This window comes from Grampus griseus, assembly GCF_964374135.1.
Source record: "Grampus griseus genome assembly, chromosome: 7".
In the NCBI taxonomy this organism is placed as follows: Eukaryota; Metazoa; Chordata; class Mammalia; order Artiodactyla; family Delphinidae; genus Grampus; species Grampus griseus.
In genome coordinates, this window is record NC_139001.1 from 108,146,828 (window position 1) to 108,171,594 (window position 24,767).

Consider the following 24,767-nt stretch of genomic DNA (forward strand, 5'->3'; position numbering starts at 1 on the left):
AGACTGAAACAGGCACTTCTCTGTTACTAAGGAGTCTTCTGGAAGAGTTGATGGTAATGCTCTTTCATTCAGAATATTGAGGTAATCTGTGTCTTTTTTCCTTAAGAAAAGGGTTATCATGATTTTTAGAAAATAAGAGCAAAACTTTCATATAAGAACTGACCTTTGGCACTACTCAGAGAAAGACAGCATGAGTCTTTGACATCCAATCATTTACATTCTGGGAAGCTCTTCCTCCTTTGGGCTTACTTTTTGGTGGTGAGTTCATGGAAGTATTGTCTTGAATTGAATCTTGAGACAATCATTAAATTGTTAAAGAAACAATATCTGCAATGGGCATTTTTGGGGTAATGGGAATTTGGGGTGTGAAGGGGATTTTTGCATGATTATTTAATTTTATTTTTAATCTGGGTCATAATCATAATTAAAAAGGGCTTAGCTTTCTGTTGATTCATTGAGTGGAATATTTGTGTTTTGTATACTTGTCTATATATTTGAATATCAAAAAGAGGAATTAAGAATGAAAAAGTCCTATTGTAGAGCACAAGGAACTATATTCAATATCCTGTAATAAACCATAATGGAAAAGAATATGAAAAATAATATATATATACATATATAACTGAATCACTTTGTTGTACACCAGAAACTAACACAACACTGTAAATCAACTATACTTCAATTAAAATAATATAAATAAATATTTTTTAAGAAGAATGAAAGTGTTTAGAACATCTCTAGCCACAGCCTCTAGGGAGTATCTCTATTAAATTTTTTTTAAAAAAAACAAAATGAAACAATAACAAACTTCCATGTGTGTTTTCCTAGACAGACCAACAAACTTCCATGTGTGCTTTCCTAGAAAGGCATGAAAATTATCTCTTGAAGAGTTTGTTGTAGAGCAAATAAGCAAGTTTGCAAGTTAGGATTTCTGTTTCTCTAAAACAAGCAGGAGGTTCACCTCATGATACTACTATATAAATGGGTTTCTCAGAGGATGTGTATAGAGCTAAATTAATCTCTTGAATTAGTTGCCATCTCTGTATCATCAGAGGCTGAATTATGCATGAATTGATGGTAACTTAAATTAAGACTCCACAGCTTGTTCAAAGAGAAGAAGGAAAATACAGACAGATTACAGATCTGCTCTTGCTTAAATGACACTGATCACATGCACATTTGCATTTGAGTAATTAAAGAGTATATGAGTCAGAAAGTTAGAAAAGAAAAAGTACAGCACTTCTGGTTTCAGTTATGACATACAGAGTTTAGAAGTCCCCCTTACAAGTCACTCACATTCTTACAACAAGAAAATCTGAACAAACTGAAAAATCAATGTCTATTCTTGGACCCATCAGAGAACAAAAATTTGAGTACCAACTGCAACCGGGAGAGACAGGTAAATCCAAAGTCACAGCTGAGATATTCTTACTGGGAGTAGAAGATGCTGGAGCTATAAACTGGTAGGAACACTTAAATGGTAATTTTGACACATAATGTTAAAGAGAGAAACTCCGGCAGGCCTCAGTTCTATGGTGTCTCTATAATTGTGTGGCTCTTACCTCCAGTAATCTGAGCAGATAAAGAGTCACTCGTGTCTCTCACAGAGGATGAAAAAGTGTAATAATTGTAAAATATGCCCAGAGTGGTCTATATAATAAAAGCCTATACTTTGGGGGGAAAAGACGTTTTTCCAGAGCCTTATTCCAGCTGGTAGAAAGTAATTCTGCCCACTCCAGTCCCTTCTGGCTTTCTTGTCTCATTTAAGGTAGGTCACAATACCACTGCAAGAAAAACAATGTGTGAAGTCCACAGTCCACAGACACAGGCCAACTAAAATACTGACAGTCAATCATGAGATTGTAGAATACTCTGTTTTAATCACTTCCTTTTCACTGTGTTAGTGAGGGAGGACTCCCGCTTTGGGGTTAAGAAGATAACCAAACAGATGACACCCAACACTGGATGAGTAATATCAACATTGGTTTATTAGTCCCACACATGAGAGAGAAGAAGTTGAGACGACATGTTGAATGCTATATACAGTGCCAGAGTAGTCAGGTACAGAGTGAATAATCAGGGTCTGTGGAAGACAGGCTTTATGGTATCAAAAGTGTGGGTGTAGGGCTTCCCTGGTGGCACAGTGGTTGAGAGTCTGCCTGCCGATGCAGGGGACACGGGTTCGTGCGTGCCCCAGTCCGGGAAGATCCCACATGCCGCAGAGCGGCTGGGCCCATGAGCCATGGTCGCTGAGCCTGTACATCCGGAGCCTGTGCTCTGCAATGGGAGAGGCCACAGCAGTGAGAGGTCTGCATACCGCAAAAAAAAAAAAAAAAAAAAGTCTGGGCGTGGTGACCCTGGTTCCCATGGGAAGATGTGATTGGCTTGTTTGGCTTGTTTGAATAATTCTGTGAGCTGACATAGAACTGAAACCCACTCACATAAGCAAGCACTGTGCCTCCTCAACAAGTGAATTGTAGAGTTACCATTCAACCCAACAATTCAACTCCTAGGTATATAGTCAAGAGAAAAAAAAATACATATATATAAAAACTTGAACACAAATCTTTACAGAAGTATTAGTCAGAATAGCCAAAAGATTGAAAAAATTCAAATGCCCATTAACTGATGAACAGATAAACAAAATGTGGTATATCCATACAGTGAAATATTATTTGTCCATAAAAGTAATGGAGTACTGACACATACTACAACATGTATGAACCTTAAAAATATTACACTCAGCAGATGAAGGCAGTCACAAAAGACCACATGTCTTATGACTCATTTTATACATAATGTCCAAAATAGGCAAATGTACAGAGACAGAAAGAATATTAGTGTTTTTTTAGGGTTGGAGAATATGGGGATCTTGGTGGAAGATTGCTCAAGGGCATGGGATTTCTTTTTCAGGTAAGAAAAATGTTCTAAAGTTGATGTGATGGTAGTTGCAAAACTCTGTGAATATATTAAAAAAATATTGAATTGTGCACTGGGTAGATTGTATGGCATGAGATTGTATCTCAATAAAGTTACAAAAATAGAGAAGAAAGATCTAATATCAATAATCTAAGCCTCTAGTTTAGGAAGCTAGGGGGAAAAAAAGCGAGTTTAGCCTAAATCAATCAGAAGAAAATAAATAATAAAAATTAGAGCAGAAATCAATAAAGTTGGAAACCAGGAAATTAATATGAACTATCATGAAACAAAAGCTAGTTCTTTTGCCCATGGGAATGTAAAATGACACAGCCACTTTGAAATGTAGCCTATTAGTTTCTTGTAACACAAAACATCTTCTTACCATATGATTCAGCATTCATATTCCTAGGTCTTTACCCTACGAATTTGCAAAGTTCTGTCCATGGGAAAACTTAACACAAATGCTAATAGTACCCTTATTCATAATCAGCAAAAGCTGGAAGCAAACCCAGAAATCCTTTCATAGATGTATGGATAAGCAAACTGTGGCACATTCATGCAGTGGACTATCATTTAGTAATAACAATAAATGAGCTATGAACTCACAAAGATACACGGATGGATCTTAAATGCATACTGCTAAGCAAAAAGGGTCAATCTGCAAATGCTACACACTGTGTGAGTCCTATGATTCTAATTAGTACGACACCCTGAGAAAGGAAAAATGATAGAAACTTAGGAGGGTAAAATGATCAGTAGCTGGCAGGGACTTGGAGGTAGGGAGAAAGAGTTGAATAGGTGGAGCACGTTTCATAATGAAATAGGTGAAGCATATTTCAGAATGGGGGGATTTTTTTTTTTTTTTTTTTTTTTTTTGCGGTACGCGGGCCTCTCACTGCTGTGGCCTCTCCCGTGGCGGAGCACAGGCTCCGGACGCGCAGGCTCAGCGGCCATGGCTCACGGGCCCAGCCGCTCCGTGGCATGTGGGATCCTCCAGGACCGGGACACGAACCCGTGTCCCCTGCATCGGCAGGCGGACTCCCAACCACTGCACCACAAGGGAAGCCCCAGCATGAGGGAATTTTTAAGACATTGAACCTATTCTGTATAGTACTGTAATGGTGAACAAATGACACACTGCATTTCGCAAAACCAGTAAAACTTTATAGCAGAAACAGTGAACGTTAATGCATGTAAATTAAAAAGAAATCATTTAAGAAGTCAGAGGATTCCAGGATGGAATGTAGAATATGACATAAGTATCTAAACATATTACTAACGTACAAAGCAACCTGGCTAAAGGGAGCTGGATGAAAGATGCCTGTATAATTAATTTTTGAAATGAGTACAGCCTGTAAGTCTAAAAGCAAAAGGATCTATAAGAATACAATACTCTAGTTGATAAAGTTGTTAACCATGAAGGTTCGGGTTAATAATTCTGATACCGCTCTACACATATGCTGAAATTGAACAATTAAGTAAATGAATGGTGGTGAAACCAGGAGCCAGGTTTCTCACTGTTGGAGTGGGAGACCATAGATAAACAAGGTAATAAAGCTAGAATGATCCATGTGTTAATGGAATATAGTCGGAGACTATATGGACTCATGTTTAGCTATATATATATACATAAACTTTATATATACGTGTGAACATATATGTATATATATATATATAAATATAAACACAATTGGTTGCATGCAGGATATGAGTTAGTATACATACATATATTCCTTTGCTTTGAGGGCTGAAAAAATCCTGGAAAAATCTATACCCAAGTATCAAGAAGTACCTAGAACACAGACCTTGGTTTCTAAGACTATTCTTCAGTAAAGGGAACAAGGTTCTTTGGAGAAATGATCTTAGGTTTGGGGCAGGAAGTATGCAAGATAAGCCTGTAGAATCTTGAAATACCAGAAAGCAAGGAAATACTCAAAACAAACAAAGAAACACACACACACACATACACGCACACAGTGGAGCTATATCATGTGGAGCTATATCATGGAGACACAGAAAGCAAATGAAAGACCTCTCACTGGCCAAGCTGGAACAATTTGAGCAACGAAATAATAAAGTATTATTGGATTATAACTCCAGGTATAAATAATTACCTAAGGGTCTATGATATTACAAATAAATGATGGGATAAGAAGTAGCAGGAAAGAAGAGACAAATCTCCCCTGTTGAAAATTTTCAGATAATTTATGTACGTATGCTCTGCCTTTAAGAAAGAGGAGCATAGGGCTTCCCTGGTGGCTTAGTGGTTGAGAGTCCGCCTGCCGATGCAGGGGACACAGGTTCGTGCCCCGGTCCGGGAAGATCCCACATGCCGCGGAGCGGCTGGGCCCGTGAGCCATGGCCGCTGAGCCTGTGCGTCCGGAGCCTGTGCTCCGCAACGGGAGAGTCCACAATAGTGAGAGGTCCATGTACTGCAAAATAAATAAATAAATAAAATAAAGAAAGAGGAGCATAACCCCCAACTCCTCACTGTGGACTGCATGTGGTGACTTCCTTCCAAGGAGTGCAGTACAGAAGGGGATAAAAGAGTTACTTTACAATGGAGGAACCTGATAAGCATCACCTCAGCCAGGTGATCAAAGTCAAAGTCAACACTGGTAAGTCGTATAGATAGTATGAACTCCTGCTATGATGTCATGAAAATGTCACTCTACCTCCCTGGTCTTCCTCCCCCAAATTCATAATCCCAGTCTAATCAGACAAATTGCAATTGGGAGACATTCTACAAATTCCTTAATCTTACCATAACTCCTCAAAATGGTCCAAATCTTCAAAAACAAGGATGGTCTGAGAAACTGCCCCAGTGTAAGGAGCCATGACAACTAATTGTGATGTGCTATCTTCTATGGGGATCCTGGAACAGAAAAGAGACATTAGGTTAAACTAAAGAAATTTGAATGTAATATGGACTTTAGTTAATAATAATATACCAGTAATGGTTCATTAGTTGTAATAAATATGCCATACTAATATAAAATATTACTAATAAAGGAAACCTGTTGTAAGGTATATGGAAACTCTGTACTATCTTTTTTTACTATCTAATCTGTAGTATCTCTGCAAAAACTGTTCTAAAAGGAAGGTTTTATTAGAAAGAAAGAAGGGAGGGAGGGAGGAAGGGATAAAAGGGAAAGAAAGAAGGAAGGAAGGGAGAGAGGGAGGGAGGGAGGGAGGGAGAAGGGGAGAAGCCTTACCATGGTAAAACACTTACATCTAAGACTGTGGAAATTTTAGTCTAAAGGGATCTTTATGTTTTTGCCAGGTCACAATGGAAGCTTACTAGTGAGTGGTTTATGAAATAAACCTTATTCCTCTTTTTAAATATTGATAGAATTTCCCATCTCCAGTCTTTTAGAAGCTTTTTTGTCCTTACATGAATGTGAAAGATCAATGACAGTTATGTCATTTAGAGATTCCCTTGAGACACTGTTGTGTAATTTAGATGGGTCAGGAGGTTTGAACTCATGTAAAGCAAATTGGTACACTCTTATAATTGTTTTACCCATCATGAGATTATTTAGTTCATTCTCAGAAATGCTCACTCTGTCATTTTCAGTCCAAAGATTTTTCTTTTTGATAGAGAAGAAAGGATCAAAGAGGGAGGTTAGGAGATTTATTGCACCAATATAATGTCTTTTAATGTTTTTGTTTGTTTTGTTTCTCTAAACATACCTAGAAGGTAATTCTTCTGCATGAGTATGCATGTATGTGTATGTCCATCTTTATATATGAATATTTTCTTCTGAAGTGTTAAGTCACCTCAGGTATAAATGACCTGGAAATTTTTAATGCACATGTCATGCACCTGTATTTAGCATTGCATATTGTGTAATTTCTACAGCTGAGTCATTATTACCTCTTACCTAATAGTTCCTTTCTAAAGTCAGATTGTAGGGTCAGAATCAGATATATTTCACCAATAATGCAGAATGTATATGATTTTGTATTCACTATCATTTCATGAATCTGAAAAAGCCAGGTTTTTCCTCCAGCATTGCAAAGGGTTGAGATTACTGCGCATAAAGCTGTTGGCTTGTGAGGAGGAACCAAGTTTTAAGAAAACTCTTTAATAACTCCTGCAGAGTACGAAGTGGAAGGGTTTACATAAAATGCAATGCCAATTTCCAGTCCCAATTTACATATAATAAAACTGAGACTTTGAGAGTTTGCAGAAACTCAAAGAACCAAATAAAGTCATATATCCGTGTGTATGTGTGTGTGTGTGTGAGTGTGTGTGTGTTCACAGCCATATATAACCTTATTAACCTCATTTAGGCCCCGTGAGTTCTGCAACTTCATCTCAGATTACACCCCCGGATATACATGATGTGTGTGTAGATATAAACACAGGTTACCGCCCTACCACTGTGAATAGAAAACAACATATTAAGAACGATCCAGTGAATATAAGAATGAGGAAGGGACTGGGCTTCCCTGGTGGCGCCGTGGTTGAGAGTCTGCCTGCCGATGCAGGGGACACGGGTTCGTGCCCCGGTCCGGGAAGATCCCACATGCCGCGGAGCGACTGGGCCCGTGAGCCATGGCCGCTGAGCCTGCGCGTCCGCCGCCTGTGCTCCGCAACGGAAGAGGCCACGGCAGTGAGAGGCCCGCGTACCGAGAAAAAAAAAAAAAAAAGAATGAGGAAGGGACTATGATAGAATCAGCAGTGGTTCTTAATGCAGGGTCAGGGAGGGGCCAAATCTCCATTCTGATCACACGGAGGGGCTGGCTCTGCCCTCAGGGATGCTGATCACCCAGCTCTGCTGGATCCCAGGGATCTGTGCTCTTTGAGCATCCATCATTATTCTGAAGTACCCCTGGGTTTACAAACCCCTTGGGAGGGGAGAGACCTCTGCTTCTCCATGTTCGAAGTCAGCATTCTTATTCAACTCACCACTAGGATCTGTGGGGCCTTAGGCAAATTACTTAAGTCCTTAATTTTCTTTATCTATAAACTGAAAATTGGAGGGAATTCCTTAGAGGGATATTGAAAGGAACGGTGCCCTGTATGTACAGACTGCTTTGCATGGTGTCTGGCTCATATGAAGTGTAAAATGAGAATACAGGATACCAGCTTTAAAGATTCTGAAGGAAGATTCTGCTGGAAGTCAGGGTGAGAAGGAAGGCTTCCCAGCAGAGGAAAAATAGGAGATAAGACATAAGGAATAATTGAAGGGAAAGCGATAGCACAGAGCTGTGCTCAGAGAAAGCTGGGACCTCAACAACCAAGTTATGACTAAGATTTCCTGCTCAGAAGTGTGTCCTGCAATCATCTCCTCACCAATCCCATGTGGTGGATGCTGAGAAAGGAATGCAGGGAGGAACGCTGATTCTGCACACTCACACACAAGCACACACACACACACACACACACACACACAGGCAAGGAGAGGGAAAGTGTGCTGTGGAGCCTCATTCCAGACCAGGTCCTGATGGGGTATGTGACATCATGGTGCATAGGCCTCAGGGTTAGGACCAAAGCAACAATCATCTGAGAAGCAGGGTTTCACGAGAGTCACACATCACTAAATGTAAAGGAAAAGGCCAAAGTCAAAGGCTAGCTACAAAGGAGATTGATTAGAGGTGGAGGCTGCTGATGCTAGCAAAGCTGCAAGGAGCGAGCAAGGGACGGTGTGTCCTGGGGTAATTCCACAGCCAGAAAGCAAAGATGCTTTTTGTCCAGTTGTAGGATCTGGAGTCCTCGATGCAAGGGGACCTCTTAAAGGGGGATTTCTGAGTCTGATCATCAGTATCCAGTAACCTCAAGTAACAGAGTCTAGAATGAGAACACAGGCCCGCACTCTCTCCCAGCTGCCAGCTGCCATTTATAGTCACACGTGCTAGAAGTCCCCTGGGTGACCTCAGTCACCTAGAAGCTGAGAGGCTAAAACCATGCCACCCAGCCGTTCAGGAGTGTCCTCCAGGAAGCAGCAGGATTTTTAGTATTCAGAAATATCCAGAAGCTATAGCTATGGCGGTGTCAACACTTCTCTGTGGTTAGTTTAACAAGCCACTGTCCTACAGCCTTAAGGCACAAGCTTTAGGTCCATAGTGGTGCACACACTGAGAGCCAGGCAGAGGAGGTAGGGCATCTAGGCAAGGAAAGCCAGATTTGGACCACAAATAAAACATCTTTCAAACAAGATGACTATTTGTTAAACTATAACTCTCTGAATCATTCTCATAGAGAAGAAAACATTTAAGAATTAATTCCTTTGTTCTTGTGCTCAGATCTGAATTTTCCATCATAGTCCCATTGCCATTTTATGATAAAGTTCTGACACCAAGATACGGGATCATTTATGGGGCTGCAGGATAGCATAAAATGGCTAAAAAAAAATAAAATATTAATCACTCATCTTGATGTAGTCTTCTCTTCTGCCCAGTAATGACTTTGGATGCCATCCTACTGACCTCCTCTGCTTTTGTTCCCATCCAGATGGATACAGTATGCAATGTCATAAATTTGCTTGGCTGGCTTTCAGTTCATTGCTGGACCAAACGCTCCCCCTGTGAACTGGGTGATAATGAAGTTGTGGGCGAGGCGGCCTCCTGTAATCAGCGATCATTACAGTGGGGACTGACTTTAAAGTAAATGATGACTAGGCGGTCAGCGGCAATAGGGTTGGGGAGATATTGATCAAGAAGCAGCCTTGGAAAGTTAAAACTTGACCTGGAGTTCTACAGGCAATGAACATTAGCTGCAAGTATCAGGTTCAAATAATTTTCTTAATAAAGTTCATTTCCAGCTGGACCAGACAGAATGCTAAATTTTTGTGAATAGAACATAATGTTTCCTCATAGAAGTGGTCCCAATCCAGTTGCAAAATATATAATAAAAGGCCATACAGAGCACATATGTAAATTTTAGAGAATAGACCTGAACATCTATTTACCTTTCACCAACTTAAGAAATGGAATATTTCCAGTATCTCAAAGCATCCACCCCCTCTCTCCCTGTGCCTGGTCTCCACTAAAGCCCCTTCCCTCACTCTTGGATGTAAATCTAAGTCATATTTTTGTGATAATAATTCCCTTTATTTTCATTATATTTGATCACTTGTAGATGGATCCATTAAGAATATACTGAGGGATAAATTAGGAGTTTGGGATTTACATATACACATATATATCTATATATAAAATAGATAATCAACAAGGACCACTGTATAGCACAGGGAATAGATACTCAATACTCTGTAAAAACCTATATGGGAAAAGAATCTGAAAAAGAATAGATATATGTATATGTATAACTAAATCACTTTGCTGTACACCTGAAACTAACACAACATTGTAAATCAACTCTACTATAATAAAATTTAAAAAAGCATGTGTTGCTTTAAGTTTTGTGTTTTCTAGTGTTTTGTAAACGTGATCAATATTATTTGTCTTCCACGAGTTTCTCCTTTGTTTCAAAATATTTTTTTTTTTTGAGATTCACTCACATTATGCCTGTGACCTTGTCACTCATGTTTACTGTTTCATAGCAGTCCTCTGTTGGAATAAATCACAATTCATGTGTTCTTTCTACTGTTGAAAGACATTGGGGGATTGTGTTTATTTATTTTCTTATTATTTAAAAGCTGTCACAGACTTACTCCCACACTTGTTTTGGTCATTTTAATACATTTTAGAATTACCTTATAAAGTTCTAAGGAAATGTACATTGGAAATTTGATTGGAATTCCATTCAATCTGAGTCAATTTAGAAGTGATATTTTTATGATAGTATTATTTCCATTTATTTATGCCTCCTTTAATATCTTTCAATATCATATTATATTTTCTGCATAGAGATTATGCATAACATTTGCTAGATTCTCTGAAGTAATTTTTTAATGATTACTGTTAATGGCGTCTGTGTTCATTTCCTAAGTCTGCCATAACAAAGTGTAACAGAAATTTATTCGCTCACAGTCTTGGAGGCTAGAAGTCCAAATACAAGCTGTGAGCAAGGTCACGCTTCCTCTGAGACTCTAGGCAGAAAATTTCTTGCCTCTTCCTACTTTCAGTGATGGCCGTAGACCCTTTGCAGTCCTTGACTTGGAGCTACATGGCTCTATTCTCTGTGTTTGTCATCACACGGGGTTCTCCCTGTGTCTGTCCCTGTGTTTCTTCTCTTCTTCTTGGATTAGAGTACATCCTAATGACCTCATTTTACTTGATTACATCTGTAAAGACCCTGTGTCCGAATAATGTGACATTCACTGTTGCCAGGAATTAGGATTTTCACATATGTTCTGGGGGCGGGGGACACAATTCAACTCATAACAGTGTCTTTGTTCTTTTGTCACATTTTTCTAACAGCTTTTTCACTGGTATATAGAATGCAAGTGCTTCTGCATATTGATTTTAAATTCAGTAACCTAGATAAATTTCCTTATAAATGCTAATAATTTATTAATAGATTCTTTAGGGTTTTATACATAGAAACGGTTATCTTCTACAAATAACAAAAATTCTGTTTCTTCCTGTGTTAATAGAAGTTCTCCAAAGAAACAGAAATAATAGTATAGGTACATACTTTTAAAGTTTAATTTAAATTTAAAATTCTAATTTAATTAAAAATTATGTATATATAAAATAGACAAACAACAAAGATTTACTGTATAGCACAGGGAACTTTGATAACCATAAGTCTGTTTTCTGTTTCTGTGGGTGTGCTTCCGTTTTGTGGATAAGTTCATTTGTATTATTTTTCTGATTCCACATAGAAGTGATATCATATAATATTTGTTTTTCTCTGAATTGTATCCTTTAAATGAGTGAACTCTATGGTATGTGTATTCAATCTCAATAAAGCTGTTTTTAAAACATTTTTTCAAAGAAAGGAAAAGAAGGAGGTTCTAGCTTTAATAACTGAAAACGTGGTATCACCATTTGTCACAATCGCAACTACAGGAGGCAAGAATATGTTTGGGGAAGAACATGAACTTTGGACATGTTGAAGCCTCCGACGAGCAGACACTGCATATCGTGATCTGGAGCACAGGAGAGAGGAAGGGCTGGAGAAATAGGCAAATTATAATTTATTGAGCATCTAAAAAATAAATAAAAATTAAAAAGTAGGTATATAGAGAGATCATATATATAATGTGTATATAAAGAGATTTACCATAAGGAACTGGTTCACACAACTTTGGAGGCTGAGAAGTCCCAAGATCTGTAGTCAGCATGCTGGAGGACCAGAGATCGCAATGGTTTCTTGGTTCCAGTTTGAGTCTGAAGACCCGAGAACCAGGTGAACTGAGGGTGTAAATTCCAGCCCAAGAGCAGGAGAAATCCATGTCCCATCTCAAGCAATCCGGCAGGAGTTCCGTCTTATTGGCCTCTTTGTTCTATTCAGATATTTAGTTGATTGGATGAGGCCCACCCACATTAGAGAGGATATTCTGTTTTACTCAGTCTACTGATTCAGTCTTTACTATCATCCAAAACCACCCACACAGACATGCTGTGAGGAGAAAATAGGCATTTTGAGTGGCTGCCTAGGCATTGAACAGTATGACAATCCTGCTCACACCCAAGTCTGGATGCTTAATTAAGGACCGAGCTTAGGATTCCAGGAATTAGGATTTCCAACACAAGTTCCCACCTTGTTTTGCCCAGGGAAGCTTTTAAAATAACCACTTAGAGTTGAGCCTGAGAAAAGGTAGTGACCTCCCCCCCAAAACCAGCTGATGAGTAATAGATGCTGGTGACTATGCTCCTGGTGACCTGGGACAGGACTGCCCTCCCTCTGCTCACTATGCACCCCCCTTCTGGGATCCCTTAGTAGTAACCTTTGGGACTTCCTTTGTGTGGGTGTACTAAAAATGCATCTTCTGTACCTTCAATCAGAATGGTCCCTGGGGTTTTCACTCCCCCAAAGCTGGAACTCGGATGCTGAGGGAGCTCCCTGCCCAGCTTGTGTGAGAAGCTTGTGCCTCTTCATTCAGCAGGTCATCATCTGTATGTTCTTAACACACCAGCTCTGGGTTTTCCAACACAGACAACCAGAACAATGTGTAACCAAATGTTTCGGCACCCTAAGACCCAGTCAAGTTGGCACATAAAAGTGAGCATCACAATTCCTTTACATTTTTTATAACTTTGTTTTTTCCTTGATTTACTGTACTGTCTGGAAACTCCATTAAAAAGAACAAATAAAAGTGATAATACCCTTGATCATTAGGAAAATGTTTCCACATTTCACTGTTACATACATCACTTGCTGTAAGTTTTTGTTTGTTTAGTACTGTTGATAAGTAACTATTTAAGGAAGTTTTTTTTTCTATTCCTAGTTTGTTAGAGGATTATTTTTTGAAAATCATGAATAATAATTATGTTTCATAAAACATATTTTCTGTATTTGTCAAAATGAACATATAGTTTTCTCCTTTACCAGTTAATATGTTAATTTATAACTGTTAACTGAAAAAAAAAAATCACAACCTGAAAGTTGTGCTTTATTCAGCAGACAAAACTGAGGACTTAAGCCTGGGGATACAATCCCTCAGATAACTCTTTGCCCCCAAAGAGGCAAGGAGGGGAGCCAGGATATATAGGAATTTTTGCAACAAAGAACAGGTAGTAAGAACATCAAAAGATTACTGCGAATCAAAGAAAAACAGACATCTCAAGTGAAGGAATTTAGCGCTTGTCTATGTATGGGAAGATGCAAGAGTCTGGGCTCACTGAAATCATTCATTTGATGTGCACCTCTGCTCTCTGGGGCCAGTGTCCTGTGCTTTCTCATCCTGAGACTCCTCAAGGTATACCTTCAGGATGGCTGTAATGTGATGGCTTGATGGCTGCAACATCCTTTGTTTACTGATATGGCAGGCAGCACTTTTAGTTCACATAACAATTACTTTTCTAATAGTAATCTGAGATTTTCTGGATACATCCAGCTTGACTTAGCCATCTGCTCATATTCTGTGATTTTTTTTTTTTTGCATATATACTCCTAAGTGGATCAGTTTTCATTTTCTTCCTGGTTTTGAGTTCAACATAGTGCACACCCTATAAATGAGTTGGAAATGTTTTCTCTTTTCCCATCCTTCAGAGGAATTTATGTAAGCTTGACATCATTCCTTCTTAAATGTTTTATAGAACTTACCAGTAAATTATAAAATTCTGGTCCTAGAATTCCTTTGTGAGAAGGTTTTAACTTATGGATTCAACTTTTAAATAGTTTTAAAAATATATTTCCTATTATTTTAGTGTTACTTCTGATAGATTGTATTTCTTGGAATTTATTGCATGAAATTTTCAGATTTATTGCAATATCCTCTGATACTCTTTGTAATAAGTGATCTGTAGTAATGTCCCTCTTTTCATTCTTAATACTGGTTGTTTGTGCCTTCAATCTTTTCTTCCTTGTTCAATCTTGCCATGAATTTATACCATTCATTAGTCTTTGCTAAAGGTCAATTTTTACCTTTGTTAATCATCTCCTTGTAATTTTTCCCATACTAATTTCACTCTCATCTTTAATATTTGCTTCTTCCTATTTTGTTAGAGTTGGTTTGTCTTAGCTTTCAATTTTCAACATTTCCCATTTTATAATGAAAGCTATTAATTCCCTCTAAGCAGAGCTTCTCACTTTTTTTGCAAGTTTTGATTACAGTATTTTCATTTTCATTTAGTTCAGAATAGTTTCTAATTTCCCTTTTGGTCTGTAAGTTTTTAGAAGTTTGCATTTAAATTTCCAAATATATGGCTTATCCTTTTTTCAGTCATTTATTTATAATTTATTGTGTTAGAGTCAGAGAATGTGGCTCATATTATACCAATCTTTGAAATGTATTGAAAGTCAGTAAATTCTATCTAGCATATGGAAAATTTTCAAAAATGTATTTATTTATAAAAAAGTTCATTTTCCAGTTGCTGTGTGCAATTTTATATATGTTTTATCAAGGTTATTGTCCTATTAAAAAACCTCAAATTATTTTGGTCCATTTTTTTTCTTTTATTTTTTTTTTTTGGGTCTCCTTGAAGAGTAACTTACTGATGGATGTGTTTAAAATTTTCCTGCTGAGTTTGTAAATTTTAAAATTATTTCTTGTAGGACTTCCCTGGTGGTGCAGTGGTTGAGAGTCCGCCTGCAGATGCAGGGGACACGGGTTCATGCCCCGGTCCGGGAAGATGCCACATGCCGCGGAGCGGCTGGGCCCATGAGCCATGGCTGCTGAGCCTGCGCGTCCAGAGCCTGTTGCTCCACAACGGGAGAGGCCACAACAGTGAGAGGCCCGTGAACCGTAAAAAAAAAAAAAAAAAAAAAAATTTCTTGTAGTTCAACCACTTATTATTCTTTATATCCCAATCCTTTCTCTTAGCTATATCAAGGTTAGAACTGTTATATTTTCCTGATAAATTGAATATGGATCATTATAGAATTCTTCTTTTTAATGGTATTAATATTTTCAAATCTATTTTATCTAGCTGCACCAGTTTTCTTCTGATCAGTATTTCCTAGGATAGGTTTTCCTATTGTTTAAACTTTTATTTTTGTTATTGCTTTGTCTCTTGGAAATGACAAATATCTTGTTTTGTTTTTTTAACCTGAAGTCTTGTTTTAAACTTTTTTACATTTACAGATGTATTTGTATTTACCTCTAACATCTTAAATGCTTTATATCCACCTGGTTATTACAAGCTTCTTTTTCTTCAACCTTATTATTTTTTTTTTCTCTACTGGTTTGGAAGTTACATGATCTTTACTTATTCTTTAAACATATAGCCTGAATTTTCAAAACTACATATATAATACAATATAAAGTTAATCAAATCCTTATTCTTTTCCCAAGAAAATCATAAAATATTTTAACTTTCATTATCCCTTTTCACCCGAAGTTATATGGTTTCCCAGGATTTTTTTTTTTTTTACCCAGCTTCACCCTCACACCCATACACACACAAATTAGGCATTACTATTTGAATAACCAATAAATGCTTAGATTATCTATTAGCTATATATTAATGTATATTAACTAGTATAAATATTCATAATTCCTTTCCAATTCCATTTCATAGATTTTACATGGAATTCTTTTACTTCTGCCTAATATATATCTTTTAGAATTCTCATACAAAATCTGTTGAAAGTTCCCCTCCACCACCAAATTATTTTCTTTCATCCTCATTCTTGAAAACTATGCAGAATATAGAATTCTGGGGAAAGATTTATTTAATTCCAGCACATTAGAGATAATATTTCAATATTCTCCAGTTTTAATAGATTATTTTGATAAATCAGATCACTCTAATGTTCTTTTGTGGTTGATTCATCTTTCTCTATAGATGCTTTTCAGTTTTCAACTTCTTTGGTGTTCTGTAACTTTACCATGATATGTCTGAGGAGTAATGTTTTTAATTTTATTTTCCTGTTTGTTATTCATTGGATTTCCTGAGTCAGAGTTTAGTGGAATGAATAAACTGGAATATAGACCATGATGGAACATCATAAAAAGAAAGAGATTAATTCTACACAAAGAAACACAGATGAAACTTGAAGCCACATAGCTGAAAGGAAAAAAAGTAAGGTGAACAAAAAAGAATGTAAAATGTATATTATACCATTTATATAAAATTTTAATAATTTATAGAAAATTGTATCAAATCATGGACAGTTATATGCAAAAATATACCCACCAACACTTTAGAATTGTTGTTTTTGAAGATGGGGGAAAGTGATATAGGAGTACAAAGTGACGAAAAAGCGTAGAAGACAAGCAAACAAAAAAATACATACATGAATAAATAAAGGGACCTTGAATTGACCAATAAGATAATTTACAGTGAGTTGAAAAATAATATTTATTTCAACTTTTACAGCTGAAATCCAAAATGTTTTGTGTATAGCTGTGCATGTGTATCCATTGCTAGTACATTCCTTAACCAAAATTTTTAATTTCAATGTATCTGAATTCATAATTGTTTTACCAGCACTTTGTGCTTTTCAAGTTTTCTCTAAAAAGTATCTCCCCCTTCATTCAAAGTGATGTTCTCCTGTATATTTTTCCCATTAAAGAAGAAAAAGGGTGTGTGTGTGTGTGTGTGTGTGTGTGTGTGTGTACTCTTCATAATTAGGTCTTTAATCCTGGTGTACAATATTTGCATTGTGGAATGAGATGAGATTTCCTTCTGCCTTTCTACTGGTACTAACAGTATCTTGTAAATGTTCCACCCAGACCTCTACATTTCTCACCATGCTGCTGATTCACGTTTGAACCACAGTTAAAAGTTGGTTTTCAACACGTTACAACACATTGGAAGATGTTTCCTTTAACCTGAATTATTTTTACATTCTCCAAAATTGGAAGGCAAATACTGCATAAAATAACCCTATGCCAGCCTAGAGAAATTTTTCAGCCAAGGTAAGGGATTTTGGACTAGTCAGGTCTTTGAAATTTCACTAAAGACCAGATAAAAATTACAAAAGGAAAGGCAAAATGAAAATAACAGCCAACTCTCCACCATCACCAGTATATCCACTTTTCCTCCAATCATCATGTCTCTGTCTTCAATGAATCTGTTTCCTCCATAAATTCAGATGTCTCCTATGTGTTCCAGTGTAGCTGCTCTCAAAATGCCTCATCGAGCACAGAAATGGTCAATCAAATGAACCTAGTGAATTCCAGCCTGAGTCAAACCGGCTCCTTTGCTCTCTCTCCCTCTGTCTCTTTTTGTCTCTGTCTCTCATACTCATTCTCTGCCTCATTCTCTGTTTACATCCTCTCTCCTCTGGCAGATAGACCCCAAGCACTTGATCCCTCTGTCTTTGTCAGGAGCATCTTACCTTTCTTCACATATACAACACATAATCATCTGTACGGTCTCAGTTCTAAATGTCACTTTCCTCAGGAAGCTTCTCTGTCTAGTCAGTGGTCCTGACAAGTACTCTCTAAGCACCCTGTATGTGTCCCAGGGGAGCAACTGTCAATTATGAGTAACTATTCTGAGGCACTATGGGAGCAATTGCTTTAAATCTGTCTGAGAGCATTGTCCCTTCCACTTCTGATGTTAGACCCATCCCCTCTGATGCTTGGCATGGCCCCTGTACCTGGGAACAAAAATGACTTTTTCATTTTTCACATTTTTATTGGAGTATAAATGCTTTACAATGTTGTATTAGTTTCTGCTGTACAACAAAGTGAATCAGCAATACATGTACATATATCCTCATATTTCCTCCCTCTTGCTTCTCCCTCCCACCCTCCCTATCCCATCCCTCTAGGTCGTCACAAAGCACCAAGCTGATCTCCCTGGGCTATGCTGCCACTTCCCACTAGCCATCCATTTTATATTTGGTAATGTATATATGTCAATGCTACTCTCACTTCGTTCCAGCTTATCCTTACCCTCCATGCCCTCAAGTCAATTCTCTAGGTCTGTGTCTTTATTCTTGCCGTGTCACTAGGTTAATCAGTACCTCTATTTTAAATTCCATACATATGCATTAGCATATGGTATTTGTTTCTCTCTTTCTGGCTTACTTCACTCTGTATGACAGATTCTAGGTCCATCCACCTCATTACAAATAACTCAATTTCGTTTCTTTTTATGGCTGAGTAATATTCCATTGTATATATGTACCTCATCTTCTTTATCCAATCATCTCTTGATGGACATTTAGGTTGTTTCCATGTCATGGCTATTGTAAATAGTGATGCAGTGAACATTGTGGTACATGATTCTTTTAGAATATGGTTTTCTCAGGGTTTATGCCCAGTAGTGGGATTGTGGGTCATATGGTAGTTCTATATTTAGTTTTTTAAGGAACCTCCATACTGTTCTCCATAGTGGCTGTATCAATTCACATTCCCACCAACAGTGCAGTGGTTTCCCTTTTCTCCACATCCTGTCCAGAATTTATTGTTTGTAGATATTTTGCTGATGGCCATTCTGACCAGTGTGAGCCAATACCTCATTGGGGTTTTGATTTGCATTTCTCTAATGATTAGTGATGCTGAGCAACTTTTCATGCATTTCTTGGCCACCTGTATGTCTTCTTTGGAAAAATGTCTATTTAGGTCTTCTGCCAATTTATGGATTGGGTTGTTTGTTTTTGTGATACTGAGCTGCATGAGCTACTTGTATATTGTGGAGATTAATCCTTTGTTGCTTCGTTTGCAAATATTTTCTCCCATTCTCAGGGTTGTCATTTCGTCTTGTTTATGGTTTCCTTTGCTGTGCAAAAGCTGTTAAGTTTCATTAGGCCCCATTTGTTTATTTTTGGTTTTTATATCCCTTACTCTAGGAGGTGGGTCAAAAAGGATCTTGCTGTGATTTATATCATAGAGTGTTCTATGTTTTCCTCTAAGAGTTTTCCAGTGTCTGGCCTTACATTTAGGTCTTTAATCCAATTTCAGTTTAATTTGTGTACGATGTTAGGGTGTGCTCTACTTTCATTCTTTAACACGTAGCTGTCCATTTTTCCCAGCACCACTTACTGAAGAGGCTGTCTTTTCTCCATTGTATATTCTTGCCTCCTTTGTCAAAGATAAGGTGACTATATGTGTGTGGATTTATCTCTGGGCTTTCTATCTTGTTCCATTGAGCTATGTTTCTGTTTTTGTGCCACTACCATACTGTCTGGATTACTGTAGTTTTGTAGAATAGTCTGAAGTCAGGGAGGCTGATTCCACCAGCTCCGTTTTTCTTTCTCAAGACTGCTTTGGCTATTCGGGGTCCTTTGTGTTTCCATACAAATTGTAAAATTTATTGCTCTAGTTCTGTGAAAAATGCCATTGGTAATTTGATAAGGATTGCATTGAACCTGTAGATGGCTTTGGGTAGTATAGTCATTCTCACAATATTGATTCTTCCAATCAAGGAGCATGGTATATCTCACCTGTTTATGTTGTCTTCGATCTCTTTCATCAGTGTTTTATAGCTTTCTGAGTAAAGAGTTTTTGCCTCCTTAGGTAGGTTTATTCCTAGGTATATTATTCTTTTTGTTGTAATGGTAAATGGGAGTGTTTCTTTAATTTCTCTTTCAGACTTTTCATCATTAGTGTATAGGAATGCAAGAGATTTTTGTGCATTAATTTTGTATCCTGCAACCTTACCAAATTCATTGATTAGTTCTAGTAATTTTCTGGTGGCATTTTTAGGATTTTCTACGTGTAATATCATGTCATCAGCAAACAGTGAGAGCTTTACTTCTTTTCCAATTTGTATTCCTTTTGTTTCTTTTTCTTCTCTGATTGCTGTGGCTAGGACTTCCAATACTATGTTGATTAATAGTGGCGTGAGTGGACATCCTTGTCATGTTCCTAATCTCAGAGGAAATGCTTTCAGTTTTTCACCATTGAGAGTGATGTTTGTTGTGGGTTTGTTGTATATGGCCTTTATTATGTTGAGGTAGGTTCCCTCTATGTCCTTTCTGGAGAGTTTTTTTTTTTTTTTTTATCATAAATAGGTGTTGAATTTTGTCAAAAGCTTTTTCTGCATCTATTGAGATGATCATATGGTTTTTATTCTTTAATTTGTTAATATGGTGTATCACATTGATTGATATGCATATATTGAAGAATCCTTGCATCCCTGGGATAAATCCACTTGATCATGGTGTATGATTCTTTTAATGTGCTGTTGGATTCGGTTTGCTAGTATTTTGTTGAGGAATTTTGTGTCTATGTTCATCAGTGATATTGGTCTATAATTTTTGAGTGTGTGTGTGTGATATCTTTGTCTGGTTTTGGTATCAGGGTGGTGATGGCCTCATAGAACGAGTTTGGGAATGTTCCTCCCTCCCCAATTGTTTGGAAGTGTTTGAGAAGGGTAGATGTTAGCTCTTCTCTAAATGTTTGATAGAATTCACTTATGAAGCCATCTGGTCCTAGACTTTTGTTTGTTGGAAGATTTTTAATTACAGTTTCAATTTCATTACCTGTGATTGGTCCAGTTTTATTTTCTAATTCTTCCTGGTTCAATCTTGGAAGGTTGTACTTTTCCAAGAATTTGTCTATTTCTTTCAGGTTGTCCATTTTATTGGCATATTGCTTGTATGAGTCTCTTATGATCTTTTGTATTTCTGCGGTGTTAGTTGTAATCTCTCCTTTTTCATTTCTAGTTTTAATGATTTGAGTCCATTCCCTTTGTTTCTTGATGAGTCTGGCTAAAGGTTTATCAATTTTGTTTATCTTCTCAAAAAAACAGTTTTCAGTTTTATTGATTTTTGCTATTGTTTTTTTTGTTTCTATTTCATTTATTTCTGCTTTGATTTTATGACTTCTTTCCTTCTACTAATTTTGGGTTTTCTTTGTTCTTTTTCTAGTTGCTTTAGGTGTATGGTTAGATTGTTTATTTGAGATTTTTCTTGGTTCTTGAGGTGAGCTTGAAGTGCTATGAACTTCGCTCTTAGAACTGCTTTTGCTGAGTCCCATAGGCTTTGGATTGTTGTGTTTTTGTTGTCATTTGTTTCTAGGTATTTTTTGATTTCTTCAGTGATCTCTTTGTTATTTAGTATTGTTTAGCCTCCACGTGTTTGTGTTTTTTTACATTTTTTTCCCTGTAATTTATTTCTAATTTCATAGTGTTGTGGTTGGAAAAGATGTTTGATATGATTTCAATTTTCTTAAATTTTCCAAGACTTGATTTGTGACCCAAGTGGTGATCTATCCTGGAGAATGTTCCGTGTGCACTTGAGAAGAAAGTGTAATTTGCTGTTTTCTGATAGAATGTCCTATAAATATCAATTAAATCTATCTGGTCCATTGTGTCATTTAAAGCTTGTGTCTCCTTATTTATTTTCTGTCTGGATGATCTGTCTATTGGTGTAAGTGGGGTGTTAAAGTCCCCCACTATTATTGTGTTATTGTCTATTTCTCCTTTCATGGCTGTTAGCATCTGCCTTATGTATTGAGGTACTCCTATGTTGGGTTAATAAACATTTATAATTGTTATGTTTTCTTCATGAATTGCTCCCTTGATCATTATGTAGTGTCCTTATCTGTTGTAACAGTCCTCATTTTAAAGCCTATTTTATCTGATATGAGTATTGCTACTCCAGCGTTCTTTTGATTTCCATTTGCATGGAATATCTTTTTCCATTCCCTCACTTTCAGTCTGTATGTGTCCTTAGGTCTGAAGTGGGTTTCGTGTAGACAGCATATATAAGCATCTTGTTTTTATATCCATTCAGCCAGTGTGTTTTTTGGTTGGAACACTTAATCCATTTACTTTCAAGGTGATTATCAATATGTATGTTCCTATTACCATTTTCTTAATTGATTTGGGTTTGTTTTTTGTGGGTCTTTTTCTTCTCTTATGTTTCCTTCTTAGAGAAGTTCCTTTAGCATTTGTTGTAAAACTCGTTTGGTGGTGCTGAATTCTCATAGTTTTGCTTGTCTGTAAAGCTTTTGATTTCTCCATTGAATCTGAATGAGATCCTTGCTGGGTAGAGTAATCTTGTAGTTTTTTTTCCCTTTCATCACTTTAAATATTTCCTGCCACTCTCTTCTGGCTTGCAGAGTTTCTGCTGAAAGGTCAGGTATTAACCTTATGGGGATTCCCTTGTACGTTATTTGTTGCTTTTCCCTTGCTGCTTTTAATATTTTTTATTTGTATTTAATTTTTGATAGTTTGATTAATATGTGTCTCAGCATGTTTCTCTTTGGGTTTATACTATATGGGACTCTCTGTGCTTCCTGGATTTGATTTACTATTTCCTTTCCCATGTTATGGAAGTTTTCGACTATAATCTCTTCAAATATTTTCTCAGACCCTTTCATTTTCTCTTCTTCTCCTGGGAACCCTATAATTTGAATGTTGGTGCATTTGATGGTGTCCCAGAGGTCTCTGAGACTGTCCTCAATTCTTCTCATTCTTTTTTCTTTATTCTGCCCCCTGGCAGTTATTTCCACCATTTTATTTTCCAGCTCACTTCTTTCTTCTGCCTCATTTATTCTGCTATTGATTCCTTCTGGAGTATTTTTAATTTCAGTTACTGTGTTGATCATCACTGTTTGTTTGCTCTTTAGTTCTTCTAGATCCTTGTTAATTGTTTCTTGTATTTTCTCCATTCTCTTTCTGAGATTTTGTATCATCTTTACTATCATTTGTCTGAATTCTTTTTCTGGTAGGTTACTTATTTCATCTTTATTTATTTGGTCTTGTAGGTTTTTACCTTGCTCCTTCATCTCTAACATACTTTTTTGTTGGTTAATTTTTTTTTTTTTTGATGGGTGTGCTTGCATTCCTGTTTTATTTGTTGTTTGGCATGAGACATCCAGCACTGAAGTATGCAGGCTGTTGGATAGAGCCAGGTTTTGGTGGTGAGATCAGGACCTCCAGGAGGCCTCACTCTGATTAATATTCCCTGGAGTCTGAGGTTCCTTGTTAGTCCAGCAGTTTGGACTTGGAGCTCCCACCACTGGAGCTCAGGTCCGACCTTTGGCCTGGGAACCAAGATCTCACAATGTGTGTGGCATGGCAAAAAAGAAAGAAAGAAAAAATGGAGCAGTACAATAACAAAGAATAAAAAACAAAATAAAATTATAAAGATAAAAATATATTAGGAAAAATAAAAACGTAATTGAATCAATTGCAACAAGGTACAATAAAACCACAACAGAAAAAATATAAAAGGGGGAACAAGTCAAAAGGAGCAGAACAATAGCAAAGTGTAAAGAATAAAATAAAATTAGAAAAATAAAAGGTTTATTAGAAAAAATAAAAATATAAATGAATCAACAACAATGAATCAACAAGGTAAAACAGAACCCCAATCTAAAAGAGAAAAAAAAGTTTAGGCGGGGTGGAACTTTGGCAGGGGCGAAGTTTAGGGTGGCTTGGGATCTAGGCTGGTGGGGTGGTGATGTCTGAGCATGGGGCAAGGCCTAAGCTCAGGACGCAGGCAGCCAGAAAAGGCCTTGGGGGCAGGGCCTAGGTGGGACAATATTCAAGCGTGGGGCAGACCTCTGCTTAGGACCTGGCGGGGAGGGGAGCAGCAGCACATGGAAAGGAGGGCCTCTGGAGTGTGGAGCTCTGGAGTTTGAAGATAAGGCCGTGGGTGAGGGTGTGTGAGTAGGGTTTAGGTCCAGCACATTGGAGGGGGTCTCTGAATGTAGAGGTAGGGCCCCGGGTGGGGGTGTAGGGGTGGGGCTTGGGCTCTGTGTGGCAGGAGGGAGGTCCTGAGGACAGAGTATTAGGCCCAGGAGCCCAACAGGCTTCCTGGTGCCTAAGTGGACAGGGAAAGTACTGGCTCCATTCCATTCTGTTTCTTCATGACCCTCCCCCACGTCCTCCCCCAGGGTCTCTCCCGTTGCTGCTGGACCCCTAACTGTGGGTGGGTCCCACTGTGTGTAGGAACCCCTCCTATCCCCCAGCCACCCCTCAGGGATGCCAGTCCCAGAGGTCCAGCCTTTACTTTTGCTCCCCCTTCCCTCCTTCCCTCCCTCTCCCTCAGGACCCGCACAGCTGGAAGGGGTCTCAGTGAGCAGAGGATCAGGCCCGGGATCTCAGCAGGCTCTCGGGGGCCCAAATGGGCAGGGGAAACCTGGCCATGCTCCTTTTTGATCCTCTGCCCTCCCAATTGTTCTCCAATTTCCCCCTTCAAGTGTGGAATCCCTTCCCTTCCCCCAGCCACCCCTCAAGAGCACCAGTCTCATCCTGCCTCCATTTCTCCTCCGCCTGCATTCACCCCCATGCCTCACGTCCTACCTGGTCACTGGGGGCTCCTCCCGTCCCTTTAGGTGTCCTTGGTCCCACACCAGTGCCTGGTAGGTGCCCTAGTTGTGAGGAGACGCTAATTCCGTGTCTTCCTAGTCTGCCATCTTGACTCCGCCCCGCACAATGACTTTAAATCATGAGCATGGTGCTCAGGAGCATCTGTT